Raw genomic sequence first — 26,577 nt, 5'->3', positions numbered from 1 at the left:
TGAGGCCATTTCAAGTTGTCTCCGTGTGTTTATTTACCTGCGGGCCCTTTGTTTGAGTTAACTAGAGTGGGTCTCTGTTTCCCAAAGTTTGTCTTACCTGATTGAAGCTGTCTTCTCTGTTCATTTTTCCTGTATCTATCTCCTTCTGATGTTTTTTGTCTTTCTGAGTTTCTCTTCTATTTTCCACTTTTCCTTCCCCCTGAACCTGTGTCTAGGTTCATTGTTAGGGCTCACCTCTAAAAAAGAACCCCCCCCAAAAAAATTGAAAAATAATACAGTATTGTTATTTTTAAAAATAGTTGTTTTATTGAGACATAATTCACATACAGTAACACTCAGCAATTGGAAGTACACGGTTCAGTGATTTATTCGTGGAGTCTACAGTCATCACGACTCCCAGATTTTGGAACATTTTCATTTTCCCAAAAAGAAAGCTGGTACCCACTCACAGTCATTCCTCATTCCCTCCTGGCCTTTCTCCCCGGCAGCCCACTCATCTATTTTCTGTCTCTCTGGAGTTGTCTATTCTGGACTTTTCATATGTGTGGGGCAAGTACGTGTGTCTCTGGATATAAAGTGTATACAATACTATAAATACAATATGAAGCCACTTCGTCACTCGGTGCATTTTCCTGTCCATTCATGCCTTTCCCTGTATGGCCATTGCACTCCCTCTTATCATTGAATGGCGTTCCCTTATAGGGACACACCACATTTTGTTAATCATTAGCTCCTCAGTTGTCAGACTTTTGGGGTCATTTCTGCTTGGGGGAATGTTATGAATAAATCTGCTATAAACCCCTGTGTACAGGTTTTTGTGAGGACATGTTTGAAGCTCTCGTGGGTGCACACTAGGAGTGGAATTGCTGGATCCTAAGGTAGAAGGCAAAGGAGAGAGCCATCCTGCCTTTGTTCCCTTTTCTTCTCTGACCTATATTAACAGTTTCTGCACGCTTTGCTGCTATCCCCATTTTTCTTTGTATTTTCTCTTCACATTGAGGCTTTCAGCTCACCTTTCCACTTTTATCTTCTCACATTCGCTTTTATCCTATTATTTGAGTTCAATTTTAAATATTCATCCTTAAATCACTGTCCCTTGTGGCTTTTATTGTGTTTTCTTTACAATACCCTCCTTCCTTCTCCCTGTCTCTGTAAGGCTTAAGCAAAGCCTGCTTTGCCTAGAGGTAAGGCTGTTGTGGATTGAAAAATCACAAGTCATTCTACATCGAGAACTTCAGAAACAGAAGGAGATGCTCACAGGTGTCTAGACAGAAAAGTACAATTGCTCAGAAGTATATGACTGTTGTGGTCTTACTTTTATCCCTGTATTTGCCAAGTCTAAACAAAAAAATTTAATGTTGTTCTGAAGTCTCTTCCACGTACCCATCCAAATAAACTGCAAGTATAATGTGACTCCCAGGTAATTGCTACAGCCACAGCTGTGGAGTATGTCACTCCCAGCAGCCCTAACCCTTTGCCTCAGGCACCATATGGACAGTGGCAAGAGACTCATCCTGATGAGATGAGGAACTGTGAGCAAATTGAGGAGGCCTTTGACTTGTCTCAGCCCCACTCCCTCCCAATCGGACACACCTCTGTCTCATTTCCCACTGTACACTGAAGTCGGAAGCCAAAAAGTACCAATTGTGCTCAAGGAGATGAGTCAGTATTTTCCAAGTTTTTGACAGCTAACGAATTAAAACCCACTGTTAACAAGCTCTAAAAAAAAAGCCAGGATTTAGAGCAGTAGGAAGCACCAGAGCACCTTCTACACCACCATGCTCAGAGAGAAATTCAACGATTATCATAATGATGAGGATGAACCTGATGAACTTGGGGATCCTGGGAGGATTAAAATCAATTAACTTGGATACAGCAAATTCTATTACTTAAAAACATCTCCAGTGAGTTTCTTACTCCATTCAGTATTATTATTTTTGCCTTCAAATTTCTTATATTTTATCAAATATCAATTAGTGATTTGAATCTTGACTAGTGTCCCCTTAAAATAGTCATTGTCATCGTAATTATCACTGAATGTTTCCCACACTCCTACAGAGCATGGCCTTATGTTAGATGAAGCAATATCACTGATTTCACATGTAACTTCAAAAGCATAGTTTTTGTCAAACCATGGAAAAGCTACCATTACTAAAATATTTGCTAACCAGCACTTTGTTCAGCCTTTCAATCTGTGAATAGGGAAATCTGGATATGTTTCAAAGGGGAAAACTACATAAACACATTGATACTGTTTGCATAAAAGGTATCGCCCCAAAAGCTCCTGTGTTAATGTAGGAATTTGGAGAGGTGAAATGAATATATTATGAGAGCTATGACCTAACAAGTCCAGCCCTAGTTTGAATGAACTAACTGGGTAATAATTGTAGGCAGGTGGGGTATGGCTGGAAGAAGTTGGGTTATTGGAAGGGTTAGTCTTCCTTGATGCCTTTCCCTCTTTCTAATTCTCAGCCTCCATAAGCAGAGCCACTTTCCCTCCACCACGCCTCTCTGCCATGATATTCTGCTTCACCTTGGAACCAGAGAGTTGGCCAACCATGGACTGAACCTCTGAAACTGTAAGTGAAAATAAGCTTTTCTCCTTCTAAGTTGTTCTTCCTGGGTATTAAAATTCATTAAAGCCACCATTTTGTAAAAGTCACTGGAGATTTCTCAGGAGTAAGAGTGACATAAAGAAAGTTGAACTCCAAAGTTTACAGTTCTGATAAATATTCAGTGTGTCGGGCAATTGGACTTTTGTGGGTATAGTGGATGTGAACAGTCATGAGGACTTTTCCGTTAGGTTGGAGCTCTTTATTAGCAAATATACCAAACCCCTTTCCAAATAAAGAGCTGGAGCCAAAATAATCAGGGAATTTTGAACCATGAGTGCATTCTTCTTTCCTGTGAGTGAGACAGGCCGGGGGTGGGGGGGGAGGGACTGGGGGAGGGGGGTTGCTGGACTTTAGAATCAAACTGCTACAAAAAGTGCATATTACAGAAATTTTGGAGGACACAACATGCTACAAATTGCTACCATATGCATTTGCTACAAATTGCATTCCTTATGGAGCCCCGTGGATCTCAGCAGAGGTGGCAGGAATGACATCGCCAATACTGTGACTTGAGCTACCCTCAGGAAAACACAACTGAGGGAACAGCCCCAATGGTAGCTATGTCTAGAGACCCTGCAATACACACGGTATGAGACCAATCAAGAAGCAGTTGCAGGGGTTCTCAGTTTCATTTCTCAAATTTTATAGCTAACCCACATAAAAAATTTATAAGAGAAACTTGGGACATTTTGAGGCAATGAGGGGAAGTGGCACTGTAAGCAACTTTTTATTTTGTTCTTATCAGAAATGAAAGTTTTCACAGTATCTGTGTTAATAGCAAAGTGGCCCACACAACCAATATAGTTCAAGGTATACTCCATCCATTTCCTAAGCCAAATAACTCTTCCTTTAACATTTTTTTTTTCTCTTCCCCAAGAGCTTGCAGTGTTGAAATTAGGGAAGCCCCCGGTGTTACATGCCAGAATACTGGAACAGACCATGTCTAAATGGTGCCAGACACTGAGAATTTCCATCAAGGACTGGCGTTTTTACAGATCTCTAGAAAAATACCAAAATGTCTTTGGATTTATTTCTGTCACTTGAATCTGGGGCCTTATATAAGGATAATGTTCACAAGGAGCCAGTCACTGCAGTTGGGGTCCTCAGTGGGGGGTGAGCTAGTGTGGACAGTGAGGCTCTCCAGGGTTCTCAACTTCCTCTTTCTCAACCCAGAGGTTTGCTGACACTCATTCTCTTCACACGCAGACTCAACCCCCACATGACAATAGTCTGACTCTGTTTCCTGTCATTCACAAATATTTATTAAATACTTCCTAAGTACCAGGTACTGGTTAGGTGCTGGGAATAGTCTGTTTAACAAAGCAAACATGATCCTTACCCTCATGTTGTTAATATTTACTTGTAGAGGAAGAGTAAGAGACATCAACCATGCACCACTCAAAAATATACTTACAAGTTAAAAAAAAAAAAAGTAAACTTCCTTATTCTTATTCTATCCCCCTACTAGCTTATCTCCATATAGCACCCAGAGGAAGTTTACTAAAACATAAGGCAGGAATTTCCCTCCTGCGCTCCAAACCTTCTAAGGAAAGAGCAAATGTCTTTTTCTGGCCCTAAATCCCCAGAAGACTGGGTCCCCTCAATATCTCTGCCCTCCTCACCTACCATTGTGATTCCCATTCGAGCCTCCTGTTCCTCAATAGACCAAGGCCAACCTCTAAGGAACCACCAACGTGTGGTCCTTTTTCCTAGAAGCTCTTCCCCAGATATCTATACAGTATCCTCCTCTCTCAATGCAGTCTCTACTGAAATGTCAGCTTACCAGGTGGACCCTTTCCACCAATCTTTATAAATGAGCAATGCCACAACACCCTCATGACCTTACTCTGCTTCACTCCTTTCTGTAAGATTTATTCCTTCCTATCATCATGGCATGTTTACTTGTAGTCTATTTTCCCTTGTTCATGTACAAAGTCATAAAAACCTGGAGCTAACTGGACTAACACTCTAAGGAAAAGTCTAGCAGAGGGAACAGCAAGCAGTTGAGAAGTCCTGAGACAGACAGATCTTGGTATGTTGTGTTGTGGATAGTAAAATCCAAGAAGTATCACTGATTCCTCTACATAAATATCTCCTGATATGGAAGCAGAATCCATTCTAAAAGAATCAGTAATTTTTCCTGAGTCTTGAAGTAGGAGTGAGCATCACAAAGGTGGAAAATGAAGGGGAACCCTCAGGAGGAGGGAGTCAAGGAGCAAAGCCCTGCAGACACAAGAGCAAGAAGTCCCAGAGGAACCTCAGGTAAAAGAGGAGTCTTCTAATTGGGTATATCAGGGTCAGGTCATGAGGGAGCTACAACTTTAAAAATTAGAACAGAAATTATACAAAAAAATACTTTAACTTATCTTAAAGAAAATGTGCTATATATACACAGTGGGATATTACTCAGCAATAAAAGAGAATAAAATCATGGCATTTGCAGGTAAATGGATGGAGCTGGAGAATATAATGCTAAGTGAAATTAGCCAATCCCCAAAAAACAAATGCCAAATGTTTTCTCTGATATAAGAAGGCTCATTCATAGTGGGGTTGGGAAAGGGGAACATAGGAAGAATAGATGAACTCTAGATAGGGCGGAGGGATGGAAGGGGAAGAGAGGGGGCATGGGGGTGAAAAAGATGGTGGAATGAGATGGACATCATGATCCTAAGTACATGTATGAAGATATGAATGGTGTGACTATATTTTTTATACAACCAGAGATATAAAAATCCGTGCTCTATATGTGTAATATGAATTGTAATGCATTCTGCTATCATATATAACAAATTAGAATTTAAAAAATATATATTTATCTCAAATCTTTTAACACTCATTTGCCTTTAAAAAAATAACAAACTGAGATAAAAGAGCACCACATTGACTTTCCCTCTACCAGCATCCCCCTATACACACACACACATACACACATACAACTATATATATATACAGTGTTGTATGTGCATGTGTGTGTATATATGTTAGTGTTGTGTGTGTGTGTTGCAAGGGATTGAACTTGGGACCTTACACAAGCTAGGCAAGCAATCTACTACTGTGCTATGCACTCAGCCCGAAACACTGACTTTCTTATATAAGTCACACCCAAAATATGTCATCAATTTTCTTTTCTGCAGAATAAACTTAAATACATTCATGAAGCTATCTGAAAGCAAAGTATTTCCACATTTCTAGAGTCCCCTTCACCTGTACTCATAGTTGTTTCCACCATACCTCAGGCTTTTGAGAAACTCCATGTATCTCATGTTTCTGACATTTTTAACTTAGTTTTCATTAAAATACCAAGGTTTTAAAAATTTTATATTATATTAGTTTTATAAATTTAATTAAAATTTTTAATAATAATAGCAATTAAAACATGCATAAAGAGATTCAGGGAATAATGTAACCAAATTCATGAATCATGCAACTTCACCAGTGGGATAAGAGTTTAGGCCACAGTGTAACTAGTATCAATCCTAAACTAACCATGTTAATGGTGCTTCTTTTTGGCATTTAGCACTAAAAACTCAGATACTGTTGACACTCTTATCAAGAGGTTATAAACAACCTAACATCTTCTCTTACATCTCAGTTAATTCACCACATGTACTTATATTTACTATGTGCAAAGATTACAAGATATTCAGCAGGAGGAATTTAAAAATAAAGTGAAAAGAGTGAAATCCATGGGCTGGGGCTGGGGTTCACCTATAGAGCACTCGTCTAGCATGTGTGAGGCACTGGGTTCCATCCTCAGCACCACATAAATAAAAAATTTAAAAAAGGTATTGTGTCCACCTACAACTAAAAATTTATTTTTAAAAAAAGTGAAATCCAAATTTTGTTGCTTTCTACTTAGATTAACATGCCTTCCTCTTTCAATTTTTTTTTAATTTTTAAGAATTGTTTTAGTTATAGATGGACACAATAACTTTAGTTTATTTACTTTTTTACTGTGATGCTGAGGATCAAACCCAGTGCTTCACATGTGCTACCAAGTGCTCGATCACTGCGCTGCATCCCCAGCCCCTCTTCTTTCAATTTTTAAGGACACTGAGTAGAAAAAAGAACGAATAAGGCAATTTAAAAAAAAAAGGCAAAACAAGAAGTGGTGGTCATGAGCAACTTCTAAAATGTCATTAATTTGGAACAACCATTTGTTTGACCCAGCTATCTGTAGAAGCAACCTAGATGCCCTTCAATAGCTGAATGAATAAAGAAACTGTGGTATATATATACAATGGAATATTACTCAGCATTAAAAAAGAATAAAATTATGACATTTGTAGGTAAATAAATGGAGTTGGAGAATATCACGCTAAGTGAAGTAAGCCAATTCCAAAAAATTGAAGGCCGAATGTTCTTTCTGATAAGTGGATGCTGATCCATAATGGGGAGAGGGGTCATGAGGGAAATGGAGGAACTTTGGGCAAAGGGGAGAGAGGTATGGGGAGGGGACATGGGGACAGAAAAGATGGTGGAATGAGATGGACAGCATTACCCTAGGTGCCTATATGACTGCACGTATGGGTACATTGTATACAACCAGAGAAATGAAAAGTTGGGGATGGGGTTATGGCTCAGTCGTAGAGCACTTGCCTAGCACATGTGAAGCACTGGATTCGATTCTCAGCTCCATATAAAAATAAATAAATAAAACAAACTATAAAAAAAGAAAAAGAAATGGAAAGTTGTGCTACAATTGTGTACAGTGAATCAAAATACATTCTCCTGTCATGTATACCTAATTATAATTAATTAATTAATTAATTAAAAATTTTTTAAAAGATGTCATTAATTGAAAACCAGATTTTTTAAATGATGATAAAAATGTCATCCATTGCACTTACAGTTTTACGGTAGATAACATATAGTCATTGTGAATAATTCCAATAGTACAGAAAAGCATGACATGAAATAAAAGCATGGAAAGCCCCTACCCAGTGACAATCACCATTAACATTAATTTATACATAATATTCTACATGTATACATAAAATTTTGATGTCATACTGACTTAATTCTCTAAGAAATTATCTTTGGATTTTCACCTTCGGAAGGAATAGATGTATCCATACAGGATACATCTCAGGGCTCCATCCTGAGGGTGTTTCGGGAACTCCTCCCCACAAATCCAATTATGAGTAAAGCGGACCCTTTGATGCAGATATAATGTGAAAAAGCCTTGACGTTTAGACATAGTCTCTTATATGTGTCCCTTGGGTGCATACAGATGTGGTCCCCAAATACAAATGACTTCTTTTTGTACCACCTCTGTAGAGTTGATCAGTGTTTAATTAAATTGAATTCCATTGATTTATTGCAGTGAGCTGAATTGAGTTGAATTAAGGAGAGTCAAATGGGAATTGTCTAACAGTTGTTAAAACATTTTTCTACTCTTATGACAATGCAGTGCCTCCGTGGACTCAACAATAAAATAAAAAGACTTATAGTCCTTTAAGGTAGCAAAATCTTCCAGTCCCCGTGAACAATATACAGTGTTATCTAAATGTCCGAAATAAATAAATTACAGTACCATGAGTCTCTGTAGTTGAATGAATGAGAGAAAATAATTCCTTTTTTAATATTCTTTGTAGGTATATCTATTATCTTTATTTTTAGAATTACCACTTCCTCATTCCTTAATCTGTGCCTGACCCAATCCTGTCTAAGAATGGGACTACAGCTAATAAATATTTTAAATACTGAAACCCATTGTTAAGAGAACTCAGGAAATTGAGAATAAAATACTCTAATGCTTAAGCCTGCTATGCCTTCTCATTGATGGGTGACAGGCATCACTGGACAGGGAGATGTTTTGGGATTCTGGCTCTTTGGGAGAATGGCAGAAGGAAGTCATCCTTCCCTTTGAAACAGAAGAGCCTCCTATACCTGGTAAAGTTAAGTAGGAGTTCAGGGACACCAAGATGGCAGAGGCAAGGAGACAATCATGTCCCTGTCCACAAGTCCCTGTTGACAATAAGTCTCATTACCATGACAATTCCTGCTACTGAGGACTTTTCAACATAACAACTCCCACCACAAGTTCAGTATTTTAAAATGACCAATGGGGACAAAGTGGGCTGTATACTAATTAGGTTTTCTGAAGTCACCAGTGGGGGAACATTGGAAAGTATTCTAATCAGGTATCAGAAGATGACCAATGGGGGTAGGGGATGGGGTAAGGTCTTCATTTCATCAGGTCTGTGTAGAGCCTCACAGCTAAGCACACAAGACACTAATTTTCAGAAATCAGGGTCTTGAGCTCCTCTCTCTTGTTTGGCTCACTTGGTTCTACTTAACTGAATGTTACTTCCACTTTCACCTTCAATAAATCTGTACTTTGCCTGTTACTTGTGTGTGTCTTGTTCAACTCTTTGCTCAGGACACCAAGAACCTGGACCACAACTAGGCATCCTGACAATAACCGTAATTGCCATTAATAATCCCTAACATGGCATTCTTTATGAGGCAAGGAGGTTTTAAAATCATTTCTTCTTATTATTAATTTAATTATTATTAATGATTTTTTTATTACAGAACAGATGATATTCACAGATGATTTTCAGTGGTATGGCATTTTTTAAAAATCCTTCTCCAGACAAAAACCAGAGCTCTTTTATACATAGCATGATCAGGTAACTGAAAGGTATCCCTACAAGGGAGCCACATCTGAAGAGCAACATGATACTCTTCAGAAATAAACAAGTATCCAATATTGTGGAAGACAGAGAGGCACATCCTACAAGAAAAGCAATTTTGCTAAATAGAATGAGAACTCGAATTGAAAAGATCAATCAAAGTCCCTTCATCTATATAATCAGACAAAAGCAGTGGAGAAAGTTTAATCCCTATGGCTGGTAACTGGCCACCATCTGGCTTCCATAAATCCCTTGGAAATGGAGAAAGCCTTTCAGGAGGCAAATGGGACAAAAATGACAGCCCATATGTTAAAATCAGCACTAACAAAGAGCCACGCCCTCAATTACAGTTATCTGCAAATGGAAGCAGGACAATTGCTTTCTTCTCAGTGTCACTCTTCCCTTACCCAGTATCAAAAGCCTGACTAACTTTGGAGGCATCCATGAACCCTCTCTTGTGACCATGTAAAGAAGTTCTGGCCAAAAACATGAAACCAAGCAGTTGTGTAGTACTCAATGGAGCTTACCTGAAAAGGCAGGAAGTAATTTTTTCTCTTTTATCTTGAACATGAACATGAGATACCTCCTAGGAAAAGGTGGAGAAGAAACCCTACCAGCTTGACTCACTACCTCTGGATCTTTTAAGAGAATTGAACTTTTATACAGTTTAAGCCACTGTTATTTGAAGGTTCACTGCTGTTTGCAACTGAAGTTAATCCCAACTAATACAGATTAGAAAGAAACACAGATTTATCTAATGCCCAAGATGAACTGCAGAGGAATCAGCTGAAGTTTACACAGACAAATTGAAATGAGCTCAGTGTAGGTGTATGAGTCAGGAAAAAAAGAAGAAAGGGGACAAGGAATGGCAGGCCCACCTGTTAGGAAGACAATTGCAGTACTCCCCTCCCACAGGGCCTTAACACAGCCTTATGAAACTTTTCAAGGCCATAAAATTCAGGTCACCACTACCAATTCTTTGAACCAGACATAAGTCAAAGAGACTTATTACAGGAAGGTTTGCAGAAATGTTTCTCAACTTTTATTTCACACCACTTCTGGTAAACACAAAAAGCTTGGAGCCCTTGCCCTTGAGATAATGATACATCCCTGGAGGGTTGGTACCCAAATCCCCCCTCTGGTGCCCACTGAGAATAATAGAGCAGAGCTCTCATCAGCTGCTAGGTGCTGCTGAAGGTACTCATTAAGGGGTTTTGTTCTTTGTGTATAAAGCAGTTGTCAACTTTTTTTTTTCTGCTTCAAGAAACAGAACAGATGATATTCACAATGTGAAACACCCATGGGCATGCCCAGAGTGAGAAGAAATTCCCAGCTTGCCAACTGTAACTCCATCATTTTCTATCCCACTCGAGAAAGCACATAGGAATCATAGTGAGAATGACATTATTATAAATGATGGAATGATGTGACAACTTTGAATTTGCTTTACTATATAAAGATATTAAAGCATATCAAATATTCATAAATAACTAGTCTTACTTAAAGATATTTGTCACAGTCTTCATAAAAACAGCTTCAACATGCTGCGATAGCTCTGAGAAAGTCACTCATTTATGAAGATTTTCCTCAATGATTTCCAAGCCTGACAGGGGCTCCCAGCATAGAAAACCATTCACCAGGTAAATAGTCGAGCAAGCTGCCTCATGCAAATGAGTTCTGAGTAAAAAATCTCTTTAATGATAATAATGAGGATGCTGATCAGAGCCAATTATTTCAAGCTTCATAATTTGTATATTAACTAAACATCCTCATAATTAAGCAAGTTAGCCTAGGGAAATACCATTCATTAAAGGCTCTAGTGTTTTCAGCTTCTGAATTTTCTGCTGTAAAATATTCCTGTGAACAGGATGTGAACTTGTCTACATATAACAGAAAGCTGAAAAGGAGGGACTTACACAAATTAGGCCATTATTAATATTATTTTAACTAAAGCCAGAAATCTGGAGGTAAGCTGTGCAGAGCTAATAATGTGTCCCCAAGAAGCAGGTAGGGATTCAGGCTTTTTTAAACTTCAGCATGTCCTTAGGGTGAGCTCATCTCCTTAAGATCCCAATATGGCTGTTCCACTCCATGACCCCATTTTGAACAGGAAGAAGGGGAAAGCAAAGGGCAGAGGGAGTATTAAATTGAGCAGTTCCCTTTCTACAGAGCTTGCCTAGAAGCTCTACCCAGCAACATCTATTTACATATCAGTGACCCCAACTGTCATAGGGCAGCCTCTCGCTACAAAGTGTGGTGGTGACTGGGGAGTGTGGCCAGGAGGAGGGTGTGAGGTTGGAGAAGGCAAGGGTAACAAGAAATAGATTTTTAGCCAGGCAGAATTCTCCCCCAATCAAAGTTATATTAGAAAGGCAGGTGGGAAATATTGACACTGGGTAAGCAACCAGCATTGTCTTTTATCTCCTAAGTACTCTGAAGGTTAAAGGAAGATTGAAATTGAGTAATTCTAGAAGCCTCTTTAAAAAAAAAAAAAAAAAAATCTGGCTGGACGCAGTGGCACACACTTGTAATCCCAGCAGCTCAGGAGACTAAGGCAGGAGGATTGCAAATTCAAAGCCAGCCTCAGCAGCACTGAGGCACTAAAAAACTCAGCGAGACCCTGTCTCTAAATAAAATACAAAATAGGGCTGGGGATGAGGCTTAGTGGTTGAGTGCCTCTGAGTTAAATACCTGTAACTGCCCCCTTTAAAAGAAAAAAATCTACACTCAAGTTCTCCAATGATTCCAATACCTTACTTGGAAAATAATCCCAAAACCTTATTTAGAAAAGAAACCATAACATGAGATGCACGCTTGTCTCACTTCAGAACTGAAACAAAAAGTGAGAATTCATATCTGGAAATGCCCAGAAACGCAGCATAGATGAGCCTGACATAGAGTTAAGCTGCCTTTAGCAATATAACAAATGGGGAAATGGTGTTTGTTTGTTTGTTTGTTTCCTAAAATGATGAAAGAAGGCTGAAATGTAATTCTTGTTATATTAAGCTCTTATTTTTTGTTTGGCCCTAAAGCATGCTTGTTCTTTTTACTTGAAGTTCTGTTTTCTCCCATTCTTATTTATGATTTAAAAAAAAATTAAAAGGAAGAGTTGCCCTAATCGTATTTTTCTATATTTTTTCTTGACCTGCAATGTTTGAATCAGGTGGGCCGATCTTTACAAGTCAAATCGTGCAAGATTTTTATTTGTCAGTGATGGAAACACAGCCTTGGCATCTGACAGTCAGGCTCAGTCCTTTCTGCTTTGCATATCACAACTGGAACAATTCTGGAATTAGCGCTTTGCTGTCAGTTTTGTTAATGATGTCTGAGGCAAAGAGGAACACAACCTACTCTTCTGGGAATATGATAAATTGACTCTGCAGAGCTAACAACAGTAAAATGTTGGTTTAATGCCAAATCTGCCTTTCAGATATGTCATAACTTCTAAATATTTGAGAAAAGAATTAATAGAACTTAAACTTATCAAATTTTGAAAAGCTAAATTTAAATATTGGCTTAATAAAAGATTTTTTTAAAAAATTGTTATTAATCATTCAAAAATTTTCATTCCAGGTGACATAAAGAAATGAACAGAAATTCTTTGTCCTCACATAGCTTTTTCCCATCTAAAATAAAATTTACGATTCACTGATGTTTACAATCACTCCTGAAACAATGCCTAGAGATTACCCAATTTTTAAAAATAAATTGACATAGTTATTGAAAATGGCCAATGAAAGTCATGTAGTTTCATCACTTTTCTGTAGAAAAATGACTCATCTCATGGTCTCTGATTTCCATGCTATAATTTGACATGTTAAAGCAGCACAGAATAATGGATGGTTTTCTTATCATGAGAACATAGATTGAAGAATTAGAACTTAGACTCCATCTCCCTTGTTAGAATTTCTAACTGCCAATTTGACAATGGAATAACTCAGTGCATATCATGATTTTCCTTGAAACTTTGTTAGCAAGCATGTTTTTGTTTTTTGGTTTTTTTTCCAAAAAGCATAAATACAATGAGAACAAGCATCCAGCTCTGGAAAGAGGATCTTACATTCTTAAACTTTCATACTGTCTGTCCACTAAAATAAATACACTCCTAATCTTTTCCCTTTTATCAAATAGATTTGATAAATCTAAAAAGTAAACTACTTGATGAATCAAGTACATATTCAATCTTATGGGACAGTTTGGTATGCTAAAAGCACTATTCTCATGAAAACATGTTTAAAAGCGTACCAAACAGGTATGGTGGTGCAGACTTGACCATAATCCCAGCTTCTTCAAAGGTTGAAGCAGGAAATTCACAAATTCAAGGCCAGCCTGGGAAACTTATAGAGACCCCCATCTCAAAATAAAATTTTTCAAAAGGGCTGGGAGTAGAGGACAGTGGTAGGGTGAGTTTGGCTCTGAGTTCAATTCCTATGCCACAAAAAAATAAATAAATAAATAAAATAAAATAAAAAAATGCTATCTTAAAGAATAAAACAATGGTACAATCATAAGGACTTCTCAACCTTTTCCTCCTAGAAAAACAAAAATTAGCTTTTTCCCATGTATTTTTAACTATGGTTAAATGCATGTAACATAAAAATGGATCATTTTAACCATTTTCAATATGTAGTCTGTGGCATTAAACACATTTAAGTTATTGTGCAACCATCACCAACATCCATCTCCAGATCTTTCTCATCTTCCCCAGTGGAAATTCTACCCCATTTTTCTCAGTGCCTAGCAAATACCATTTTGCTTTCTGTGACCACTCTGTAAGTGGAATCATACAGTATTTATCCTTTTGTGTTGAGTTTATTGTACTTAATGTCCTCAAGATTCATCTACATTGTGATAGGTGTTAGAATTTCCTTCCTTTTTAAGGCTGCAAAATATTCCGTTTTCTGTATATGCTACATTTGGCTTATCCATTATCCATCAATAAATACTTGGGCTGCCTCCAACTTTTGGCTATTGTTAAGTAATGTTGCTATAAACATGGGTGTACAAATCTCTCTCTGTGTCCCCATTTTCCATTCTTTTGTTTACCGTGTGATTTTTGCTTTTATATTTTCTTTTTTTATTGGTTCTTTTTGTGTTATACACAACAATAGAATTTATTTTGATATAATTATAAAAGCATGGAATACAATTTGTTCCCATGTATTTTTAAATACTAAAACCAAGTAATGGTGCTCATTTTATATGTGGGGGGAAAGTACTTCAAAAACATTTGAGGAAAAAAAAATCAATACTAGTATGTAGCAGAGAAAGAGCTAAAGAGTAGCTCTGTGACTTCCCAGCTTTGTGACCTTGTAAAAGTTCATTGTGCTCTCATTTTCTCATGTGTAAAATAAAACCCCCTAATTATGTGACAACATATTAAGTCTTCATTCCATTTCTAAATTTCCATGATTTAATGACTTTAATCACCTCAAGACTTTGACTCCAAAGCTTATATGAAGTGCATGATGGTCCAGAGTGGGATCCAAAGTTTGAAACATGTCTTTCTAAGTTTACTCTTTAAATTCTGAAATTTATCTTCCCAGTTGAGAAGGAGAAATTAATAAGATTCAATTAGAAAACAATTGAGGTTTTGTTTTGTTTTGTTTTGTTTTAAGTAGTTGCTAGGAAAATGAGTGCACCAATGCACAATTCCTGCAGTTTATGTTCTTTCTGAAAAGAGAAACATATTTACTTGTAGAAGACTGTAAGATGTGAGAATTGGCAATATATTAAAAAGTGTTGTTTTTCAAAATTGCCCACAGCCTTGCTCTTCTTAAAATATAGTTTAACTAAAAGAATCTCAACAATTATGTTATCCCTTTATCCAAGAAAGGTTTCTCAAATTACATTTTTACTCTAATAAGATTCTCCCCCCCCCCTCCCACCGCCTCTCTCAGAAAGGAGATGGGGGGGGGGATATATAGGCTATTAAATTATACTGTGAACATCTTCCCCATAGTTACTATTTCATGTTAGAGAGTTGAATTACCCAGTTTGGATGACTACTTGGTTCAAATAAGCTACATAATTGCAAACTTTCCATTTCGTTTTCTGTTGAGTAAACAGAGTTTGTGTAAGTCTGTGGGTTTTTTAACACCACTGAGCCCACCCTTCTGTCCTGGCACAGAGGACAGCAATGCCCTGCTTCTGGGGTTTGGCAGAGCAGTGGGGCAGGAGAGTCAACTTGGAGTGGTGAAACAAATTCCTGCAGCTGTTTTTCTCAGGGTTGGGGGATGTAGCAATTTGCTTTACTGTAGCCTTTCATATTCTATGATTGATTGGCATCCTAGAAGGAAGCTTGTAGGAAGCATTCTTATTGGAGCACAAAATGAACCTATGTGCTGCAAACTTTATGCTTGTCAAAAACATGATTCTACCCAAACTTTCGGCTTCCTATAGCTAGCCTGCCTGCTCAGCCATTTAAATCCCTGCCTGCTGGCTTCATCTTAACCTGTGGGCCATAGTTTTTTCTTCTGCAAAATTGGAATTACAATAGTACCCCTCCATGAGAGTTGTGTGAAGATAAGTGAATTAATAAAAGGAAAGTATTGGCTCTGCTCCTGGCACTTGGTGGATGCAGGCATGTGTTCATACTATTACTCCCTTACAGTACCTTGGTGGCCTTGACCATCTCCAGGGCCTATCCCACTACCTTGCTGCTACTGGAACACACATGTGCACTCTGATTCTGGGCCTCTTCTCTGGCTCCAGGTCCTCGCAGCCTGCCTAGGTCTTTGGGGAATTTATTCCAGAGTCAACCAACTTCCATATCAAGCACCTACCATTCTTATAACACTCTCCCAGGCCTCCACCCCACATCCCTGACCAGCTGCCCCACTCAGTTCCCACACTAACATTCAAGGTTTGGTTTTATAAAAGCTCTCTTTTGACAGCCTGACCTGAGGGGAGACCGGCAATGGTGCATTGCGGTTTGGACATTGTCTGCTGGATAACCTTCCTAATCTTAAGAAAAATGAGAAGCCAGGAGCCGTGTAAAAGCCTCGCACTCCTCTCCCCCCAGGTCTGCTCAGTAATGAGCGTGGGGCCGAAACCACGGCTCTTGCCCTGAATCATACAGGATGTCAGTTACAGAGCCAGAAATCAGGGCCAGCTCTCGACTTTCCCATGATTATGTGCTACCCACTCAACTATAATGCTAAAAAAAAAAGAAAGAAAGACACCACAGACATTTCATCAACCTGTCTCTTCTGTCAAAATGCGTTATTCTCAAATTGTGTAAGCCTTATGTAAACAATATCGCTTCACACATGGGGTTCCATAAGTACATTGGCTGCGTGGTTCTCACACAGCAGGTTTCTCTATGGATGGGTATATAAAAAGTGCCAAGATTTCAAACTTAAGAAAACACTTCAAGGGCAGCCATCCAGCAGCATTATAGTCAGTTTTTGCCCCCAGGCACGGGAGCATAAGTTCTCTGTGGTCAGCAGTCTAAGTGGTACTCCCTACCCAGGGCTTCCCATCCAGCAGGACAGAGAACCTCCTTCTACGGTTCTGGGAGAACTAAGGGCTGATGGATTTGACTGACTTTTGAGGCATATTCTTTCATACTTCCTTGTTCCATTTTTCTTCTTTCTTTTTCTCCTTCTCTTCTAATCTTGTGCTCCCTCACCTTCTCACTTTTCTGAATAACCATTCTGAATAATCATTCCCTCCTTCTATGCCCATCCTCTCTCAACCCCTAGTATTACAAGTCCACATGTGTTTATTTGAAATGATTATGTCTGGGGAAAAAGAGTCTCTTTTCGGCCTTCCTAAAAACACCCAAATTCCTTCCATAAAAATAGTCCTATCTATCTGATGTATATTTATGAGGTTGCTGAATTTTTATTGTATTTTGTGCAAAAGATGGAGTTTCCTCCTACTGGTTACTAGTGAAAGAGTCATTAAATTTGCTTTCACTATAATAAAATACAAGCATTAACTTGATTGTTAAATAATTTAAACCAGGCTCACTTAGGTATATTGCCACAGTTTAATTCGTTGTAGCATAAAATAAGAATGGCAAAACCCTGACAAAGAACAGCTTTAGAATTCAGCAGCAGATATTATAATTTATATATATTATGCCAATTAAGATATTATGTTAAAAAAATAGACTTTCCTGTCTCCATTCTCTTGTCTCTGCAATCTATCTAACCTACAGATGCCACCTTAATCTTCCGGAAACATCACTTTGCATTCCTTTCGGAAATCTTCTGTGGCTTACTATAATTGAGAGCCTTGGTTTCTCCAGTGAGCATCAAAATCACCTGGAGGCCTTATTAAAACAGATTGCCAGGCCCAGCCCAGAGTCTCAGATCACAGGACTGGGGCAAGGCCAGGTAATTTACATATCTAACAAGTTCCCAGGTGAGGTTGAAGCAGCTGGTCTAGAGACCACAACTTGGAGAAACATTGATATTAAAACCCAAACTTTTAGTTTGATTTTCAAGGTCTTTCTATTTCAAATAGATATCCATGAATCCCTCCTTCAAAAGAACCCACTACTGTGGTAGAATTCCCAGAATGGATACTCTTATTGATATGATTTCTGCTACTTAAAAATATAAACCTGTCCTTGCTATAAAATTTAATTCCACCATTTTCACAAAATCTTCTCCAGGCCCCACAGGATCTTGAGACTTCTTCCATCCTGATTGTAGCAGCATTGGTTTTTCTCAGCTTTTGGTTTATCCATGGTATAAACAACTTCATATTATTACTTATTCGCCCATTAATGTGATCAAACGGACTAGTTTGCAGTGTGATACAACCAATATATTTGGAGATCTTTATCCTTGTTCATATAACAAAATCAAAATTAGGCACTTTTAAATTTATTTGGTTTTTATTGTTTTTAATAGCCATGATAATGGTTGATCTCCCAGTAGCTTACAGATTGTATCAGCAGTCCTTCAGATAGAATTGAATTAGTCATGTGGTGACTCCACAAGTCACTCTGCCATGCTAAACAAAGATTCTTTATCACCCAGGTGTGGTGGTCCAATCCTATAATCCCAGCTACTCAGGAGGGAGGCTGAGGCAGGAAGATCACAAGTTTGAGGCAGCCATGGCCACTTAGTGAGACCTTGTCTCTAAATAAAAATAAAAAGGTTTGGATATGTAGGTCAGTGGTAGAGGGCCCCTGGGTTAAATCCCCAATACAAAAAATGATGGATATCTTTTAATGATACATCAATATGATTACACCATTTTCTCCTAGTGCTCTTTCTACATAACAGAACTAAATAATAAAACTAATTTTCAGGGTTGGGTTTGTGACTCAGTGGTAGAGCACTTGCCTAGCACATGTGAGGCACTAGGTTTGATCCTCAGCACCACATTAAAAAAATGAATAAATTTATTGTGTCTATCTATAACTAAAAATATTTTTTAAAAAACTAATTTTCATAAGTTGTGTACAATTCAATCACACTACATTCTGATAGGTAGGTTACTATAGACTCATGTCCAAGTTTTGCTATGCATGTAAGTATAGAGTTCAATTTACCATAAAGGTAATAATAATTAATGTTCAGGCTCATCATTTACATCATGGAGTAAGCTCCTTCTATGGCCCATAGAAGAGCCCTAATTTTGAGTTCATGTGGTCATCTAAATTTTGCAAAAGTAAAACATTTTTTAAACTTTTTTCCTACAGAGGCATAAAAACCTGCATAACATGGGTCTATCCCTAGAGAAGTCAATGTTTATAGGTCTAAAATAAGTAAGCAACCAAAACAGAAGCATACTTATGGTTTCAAAAAGAAATTATCACCCTGTTCTTAGTTCTCTCTTTCTCTCTAAATCCATTAATATAACTCTACAACTATTTAATCAAATGAAGACATGTGCCTTGCTATTTGAAAACTGGCAGCCATCTTATTCATCTGTGAAAATGGACAATATTAATTTGTATTCTCATTGATTTTATGTGATTCTTATTATAAATATCTTTACTTGGAATACAGACAATTATAATTTTAATAGCATTTACCTTTGTAAATCAATGTAGATCTTGTTTGAGGAAAAAGTTTTTTTTAATTCATTTTAAGAATCATGTAAGGGGGGGTGACTCAAAGTGGAGTAGGGAGGGAGAGCATGGGAGGAAGATTATTTCTACATAGGGAAGAGGGGTGGGAGGGAAAAGGAGGGGGAAGGGGATTAGCAAGGATGGTGGAATGTGATGGTCATCATTATACAAAATACATGTATGAAAATTTGAATTTGGTGTCAACATACCTTATATATAAACAGAGATATGAAAAATTGTGGTATATATGTGTATTAAGAATTGTAATACCAAAAAAAGAGTACAAGTATAATGGCATAATTTGGTGTGAATATACTTTATATAGAGAGTTACAAAAAATTGTGCTATATATGGGTCATAATGAGTGTAATGCATTTCCCAATTGTCATGTATTTTAGAAATAAATAAATAAATAAATAATCATGTTGTGGGGTTGTGGCTTAGTGGTAGAGTGCTCACCTAGCATGCATGAAGCACTGGGTTTGATCCTTAGCACCACATAAAAATAAAATAAAGATATTGTGTCCACCTAAAGCTAAAAAATAAATATTAAAAAAAAGAACCATGTTAAAACTATGAACTAGAAGAAATGTTTGGACAATTCCACATCTTTTTTTGTTTGTTTGTTTTTTCTTTCTTTTGTACCAGGGATTGAACCCAGGGATACTTAACCACGGAGCCACATCCCTAGCCCTTTTTATTTTTTTATTTTTTATTTGGGGGCCTTGCTAAATTGCCAAGGCTGGCTTTGACCTTGTGATACTCCTGCCTCAACCTCCTGAGCCACTGGGATTACAGGGTGTACCACCACACACAGCTTGAGCAATTCTACCTCTGTTAAAGGAAGAATCAAGGAAAGAAAAACCTCATGTTTTTGGTACCAGTTTGAAGAACTACAAAACATAAACCACTCAACAAAGCGTTGCATGTTTGCTTAGGAAGGATGCGTGAGGGAGAGATGTTTCAATAACAATGATAACATTGCTCAGCTCTGTGCTGCCACAAAGAACATAGGAAGAGGGTTTACAAAGACCCAAAAGGCACAAGCTAAGATGAAACTGGGACATTTGAGTTCTAGTTAGAGAGTATGATTTACAGATACTGGAATATGTCTAGTACTTACAAAAATTATTTCAAAACCAAAAAGTAATGTTTTCTTTTGAAGCAATTCATTGTGAGCAATTTGTCATCACAATGAGCTTCTGGCATTTGACCAATTCTTTCAGACACTTGCTTTAAAACAAATGGCCATTAAAATCTTACAATGTCACAATAGAAAATTCTTACTATGATCTGTTCTTAATGAAAAATTTGCTTAAATTACTATATTCATTGAGAGAGATTGCCAAACTTTGTTCCATAAACAAAGTCATTTTCATAAGCAGTAAATCATAATTTAAATTTCTCTTTACTTTCATCAGATGGGCTTTTGTTTTCCCATGTGTAAGATGCTAATTGTTTTTCTTCAAGCAGTAAGTAATTTCTAAGAACAAAGATTTTAATTTTTAACCCTCATTCCTTGAAGAAATGATGGAAATAAAACAAAATGTACATTATTTGTTACATTTAAAATTAGGGTTACACTTTTAAGGCCAAGAAAGAGAATGTCAAAGCTAAACCTCATAAAAAGTATTTAGCAAATCCCATTATAACTTAAATTAAAGGGCCACTATTAAATAATCACTATGTGCAAAATCCTTGGCACAGGAAAACCCCTCCATAAATGCTACTTGAATGAATGACAAACAGATGTATAAATTACCAGAGGTGAAAAGTTTCAGATGTTGATCATATTAATGAAACTGAAAAGGCTTTAACACATTAATAAGTGGAAGATAGCCATTCACCATGCATTTAAGTTAAACTTTTCTATATATCATTTTTGGGGAAAAAATCTTTCTTCATATTCATATGTATCTGTAACAGAAATAGATATAAACACAATGTGAATATAGATAGCATATAGCTATTAATACAGGCTTAAACAGATAAAGAATAAAACCTGGAAAACAATTCTAAAGGTAAGCTGTGGTCATCTTTTGGTGGTGTTTCCAAGATATTTTATTCTCTTCTTCTTGCTTATAATTTATAATTTTTTTAACTTTTTTTATATTATTGCAGTACTAGGGATTGAATCCAGGGGTACTCTACCATGGAGCCATATCCCCAACACTTTTTAATTTTATTTTTGAGACACAGTCTCAATAAGCGTCCCAGGCTGGCCTTGAACTTGCTATGCTTTTGTTTCAGCCTCCTGAATGAGGAGGATTACAGGTGTACAGCACTGCATCCAGCTTATAATACGATTTCTTAAATGAAATCAAATATAAACAAAACATTTTAAAATTCACTTTCAAAGGCAAATAATCTCCATTTGCACAGATCCATTTTCTATTAGAAATACAGTACTGAAGTTGATTTTTTACTTGCATTCTGCTCGCCTATTTGAAATTTCCACCTTTTACTGAAATATGTTTGAGTGCCCTTTAGAGTCACCAAAACCTTCTCAGAAGACTTACATTCAAAATGAAGAGGAAAAGAAAGGAGGAGAGGGAATAAGGAGAAGAGATAGCCTGTGCCCCATCTGTAGAGATTCTGATTTCATTTCTGGGTTTGAGCCTTGCCATCAGTGTATTAAAAAAGAAACAAACATTGTCATCATCAACAAGAACAACAAACTCTACACTGTGCAAATATTTAGCTAAGGAACTGATAACAGCAGCTGAAATGGAATAGTACCTTCAGCTCTGTTTAACAATTGCCCAAATGAAAAGGTTAAGTATTTTTGATGCCAAAAAAATAAAAAATAAAATAAGTCTCAATCTAACCTTGAAAAGTGGATGAAGATACCAGAGAAAAGTGAGGTTTCAAGAAGTTTCCTTTTCAGGGTGATCTTATGACCAAACAGTTCCTTCCTCACAAATAATTGTGAATTAGAGACTACCCACCCCCAATGTGGGTGATAACAATGTGAGATCTTATACATGTTAAATTTCCCATATATGACGGTGGTTCTTTCCCAAATGTTAGTTTCAAGCCTCTAAGGCCTGAAGTTTTAGCCTAGAATGAGCACTCTCTGAGGGACTTTTGCAAAAAGGAGATAAGAGCTGAATTAGTGACAAACTAAAACACAGACTGGCCAAGGCTATCCCCACTCAGAATTCCCGGGGCCAAAGAGCAGGGATTGTGTAGGTAGGGATTTTCAGTGTATTCTGATTTCAAAAGGTTTGTTCTATATTTTGTTTAAGGCCATAAGCAATAAACACACCATTTTCTTTTCAGAAGAGTCTGTAGTGCTTGACTCCCTTGAGATTAGCGTTTGCTTGAATTCAAAATGGGTTCCTGCAGGGCTTTAGCAGGCAAAAATCCCATTTGTCCTGAATCTGATAAGAATAAAAAAGGTGGTCCAGTCTAGGCCATGTGGGTGGTGGAAGTGACACTAGCAAATCTAAACACTGGCATCAAGGGTCTGCACCTAGACCAGTGGTTCTTAAGCCTCCTGTGCTCCAGGATCTAATACCTGGTTCCTGGCATCTGCAGTCAGATTTCTGTTCAGTTGCTTTGAGATGAGGCTTAAAAGCTTCCCAGATGTGGTACCACCTGTTCCCTAGAAATGCAGAGTGTCAGGCCTCCCATGCAGACCTGCTGAATCAGTCTGCATTATAACATCCCCCCTCAGGAGACAGTATGGACAATGAAGTTTAAAAAAAAACATTGCTGAAGGTGATCAGAATGTGCTCCTCCAAAATGCCACTTAAGCAGAAGGATTCTTTTTAGATAAAGGCAATCCAGAAATGGCATTCTGGATTCCCCCTTTCTCCCTTAAATAAGGGCATAAATTTCCCTTTGTAAAGATGTCCCCTTCTCCCTACCAGGGAAAGAACAATTGTGGAGATCATTCTTAGCACAAGAGACAACTTGAGTCTGCACAACAAACTTTACTAAACAGCCCTTATTTACTATATATTTCCTAGACACCTTCCTACAAAATTTACTACCCCTGGACCACTATTTCCTTTGTCTTGTCACTTCTCCGCAATTTATCAGCCTTTGTTAAAGCTGTATATAACTCCCCACCTTGAGCACACATCTAAACACCTCTTTGGAGTTTCACTTCTTTTCCATGAAGCCTCCATGTATATAAAATAAAATTGGTATACCTTTTTTTTTCTTGTTAATCTGTCTTTGTTATCAGTTAATTGAGGGATCTTAGAAAAGTGAAGTTTTTCCTCTCCAACATTGCTTTGCGGATGAGTTTGTGATTTACAAAGGGGTTTAATGACAGAGAACACTTTTAGGATTATTTTATTTAATACTTTAAATCTATGCCAAATAGGAAAACCAAAAATGTTTGCATTGGATACGCATAGGATTATTCACTCTTTCCTAAGAAATTCCTGTACTTTGGAATGAATTAGGACTTCAGCTGAATGTATGTACTCAGCAAGAAATTTTCAAGGAAGTAGAAATCAAGGCCCAGAATGCAGTAAAAATGGGCCTGTGGTTGATCCTTCATATCCATAATTTTACAACCACAGTTTCAGCCCACCACATATGGAAAATATTCAGAAAAAAATTGCATTTGTACTGAGTATGTCCAGACTTCTTTTTCTTGTTCTTGTTCCCTAAACAATACAGCATGACAACTATTTACATTGCATTGACATTGTATTCGGTATTATAAGTAATCTCAAGTTGATTTCAAGTATACAGGAGGATGTGCATAGATTACATGCAAATACTATGCCATTTTCTATAAGGGACTGGAGCATCAGCAGATTTGGGTACAGGGAGGCTCCTGGAACCAATCCCCCAATGTCACTGGAGAGTGTCTGTACTTGAATAGAGATCATCTCTGAATTTAGAACTGAAGCTGCTGTCTTTCTACTCTTCTAGACTTCCTGCTGGCTAAGAACATCACTTTGCCTAGAGATATTGATTATAGCCAGAAATAAATCAGAAACTTCTGTGCCTGCTTGAGCTAAGAGAAATCAGACTTCACACTCTTGACAGCTCTGCCTGGGCGAAGATCTGTGCCCAGCCAACACGAATCATTTATAAACAGAAATGAGAAGGCACTCTCCCAGCAGGGCCACAGTCATTGAAAGCATTAAGCTAAGGCAGAGGCTTAGTCCCAAAATTAGCTGCATCAGCATCACTTGGCCACATCCAGATCTATTTAATCAGAAACTCAGGGGCGGTAGAGCCTAGTAATCAGGGTTTTAACCATCCATCCAGGTGATTCTAATGCAAGCTAATCATTGAGACAGGAAGTTTCTTCCCATGTGTATTGAGCTCTTTCTATGTACCCAGCATATTTCTCTATCAACTCATATAATCTTCACACCAGCCCTACAAGATAGTTTTTATCCCGTGTTGCAGATAAAGAAATTAAGGATCGGAGCACATGATTTCACAAAATGAAACCAGACAAGTGCCTAGCACTGTGTTGTATTAGGCACTTGGACACAATGGGGAAACTGTTGTAGTGGAACCTACAGGAGAGAAGAAACTAAGAACATAATTTAATAAATGAGAAGTATGAGACAACATTTTTTTCTTTTTAGTGTAAACAGGTATCTGAACCATAAAAATGATTCCAAGATGGCTCTCTTACATGGGTAGCAAGGTGGTACTAGGTGGTAGTAGGAGGCCTTACTTCTTCTCACAGACCTACCCCCAAGTCTGCTTGAATGTTCTTAAAACATAGTGAGCAATCGAGGAGAAGGAGATAGAAGGTAAAATGCCCTTTACAAGCTAACCAGATTTAGCAACCCAAAACATAAGATGCCCACTTCAATCTGAATTTCAGGATAAGCAATCAATAAATGCCTAGTACAATAAAGGCACATGTAAATTGAGACACACATATGCAAAAGTGTTTTGTTTGGTCATCTAAAATTCAAAGTAACTGGGCATACCATATCTGATTTGACAATCCAACCTTCATGACCTCATTTCACACTCCACCACTTTTCAGTTAGCCACTCCAAAAAGCTCACAAGGGTGTAAATATCAGGAGTTGAAGATGGCCAAAGGCTGACCAAGACACCATACCTGCTACCTCGTCACCAAATTTTTTTCGACAAGTATTCATTCAGTTTTCTCAAAAATTTCCCCCCAAAAGTAGTGATCTTTTAGTGTTCATCATCAGAATATTATATTATCCAAACACAGAATAAGAAAAGCAATTCCCCTAAAGTATGGGGAAAGTGAACAACATAAGCCTTTTGAAACCACTTGCTCAAGAGGGAGATCAATGTTTGCATGTGTCTGACTTTTTTATTTATTCAAAATTATACCTTTGCTTTTCCAGGCACAGCAATGCTTTTCTGACCTTTCATTCATAGCTTCATTGGTGATTACCATGAGTATTTTCATCATTCTGTATAGATTCTTTTCCTCCTTCTAGAACAAAATGTGATGTCACTTCTCCCTTTCAATATCTCTAAAACAAATGAACATTTTTTTTTCTGGCCTAACAATATTATTATAAGATCAATAACATAGTGTACATATTTTAACTTGGTTTCCTTTTTCCCACTGAATTTTATCCCACCAGAGTACAACCTGAACACAACATTTTATTGAAGGTTTTTAGAAAACAGGATTTACATACTTTGCCTGCTTCATTCTGCCTGGCTATAGGCACTTAAATAAAGCTGGCTATGAGCCAGTCAGAGAAGGGGAAAATGGTAACTTGGTTTCCCTAGTAGCTTGGCTTGTATTCTACTAGGTCAAAATCCAAGACTGCCTCCTCCATCAAACTATCCTAAAACTTCTCTTAGAACTTGCATTGACATCTTTTGTAGGAGTATTGCTCTTATAATAGTGTTCCTTACATATTTTATTCTGCATTTTATAATGTATTTATTGTGAATAATAACATTTTTTGTCCCACATCCTAATCTTTGAAAATGAAAAATTGGCTCAGAAACATTGGCTTTTTTGCCCCATTTCACATTAGGAAAACTGAAGCACATAAATGCGTAGTAATTAGTGAGTTTTCAAAATCATTAAATCACATAGTTTTAGCATGACCCTTGGCAGAGAAGCTTCCCACGATGTAAGGATTCTGTCAGTCCACCTAGTAGGGTTCTGATGGCTTCAAAGCTTGTGTTCTTTCTATTACTCAACATTTCTCTTCTAAGTTGTGTAGTGTCTATTTACCTCCATTACAGTGATGCTAAGCACAGACTTTGTATATAACACTAAGTAAATGTTTATTGAATGAATGAAGGATTGGATAGATAATTTAAATATTTTAAATGTCCAATTAGCTTGA

Source organism: Spermophilus citellus (assembly GCF_964194105.1).
Source record: "Spermophilus citellus genome assembly, chromosome: 1".
Taxonomy (NCBI): domain Eukaryota; kingdom Metazoa; phylum Chordata; class Mammalia; order Rodentia; family Sciuridae; genus Spermophilus; species Spermophilus citellus.
This window is presented reverse-complemented; position numbering follows the sequence as displayed.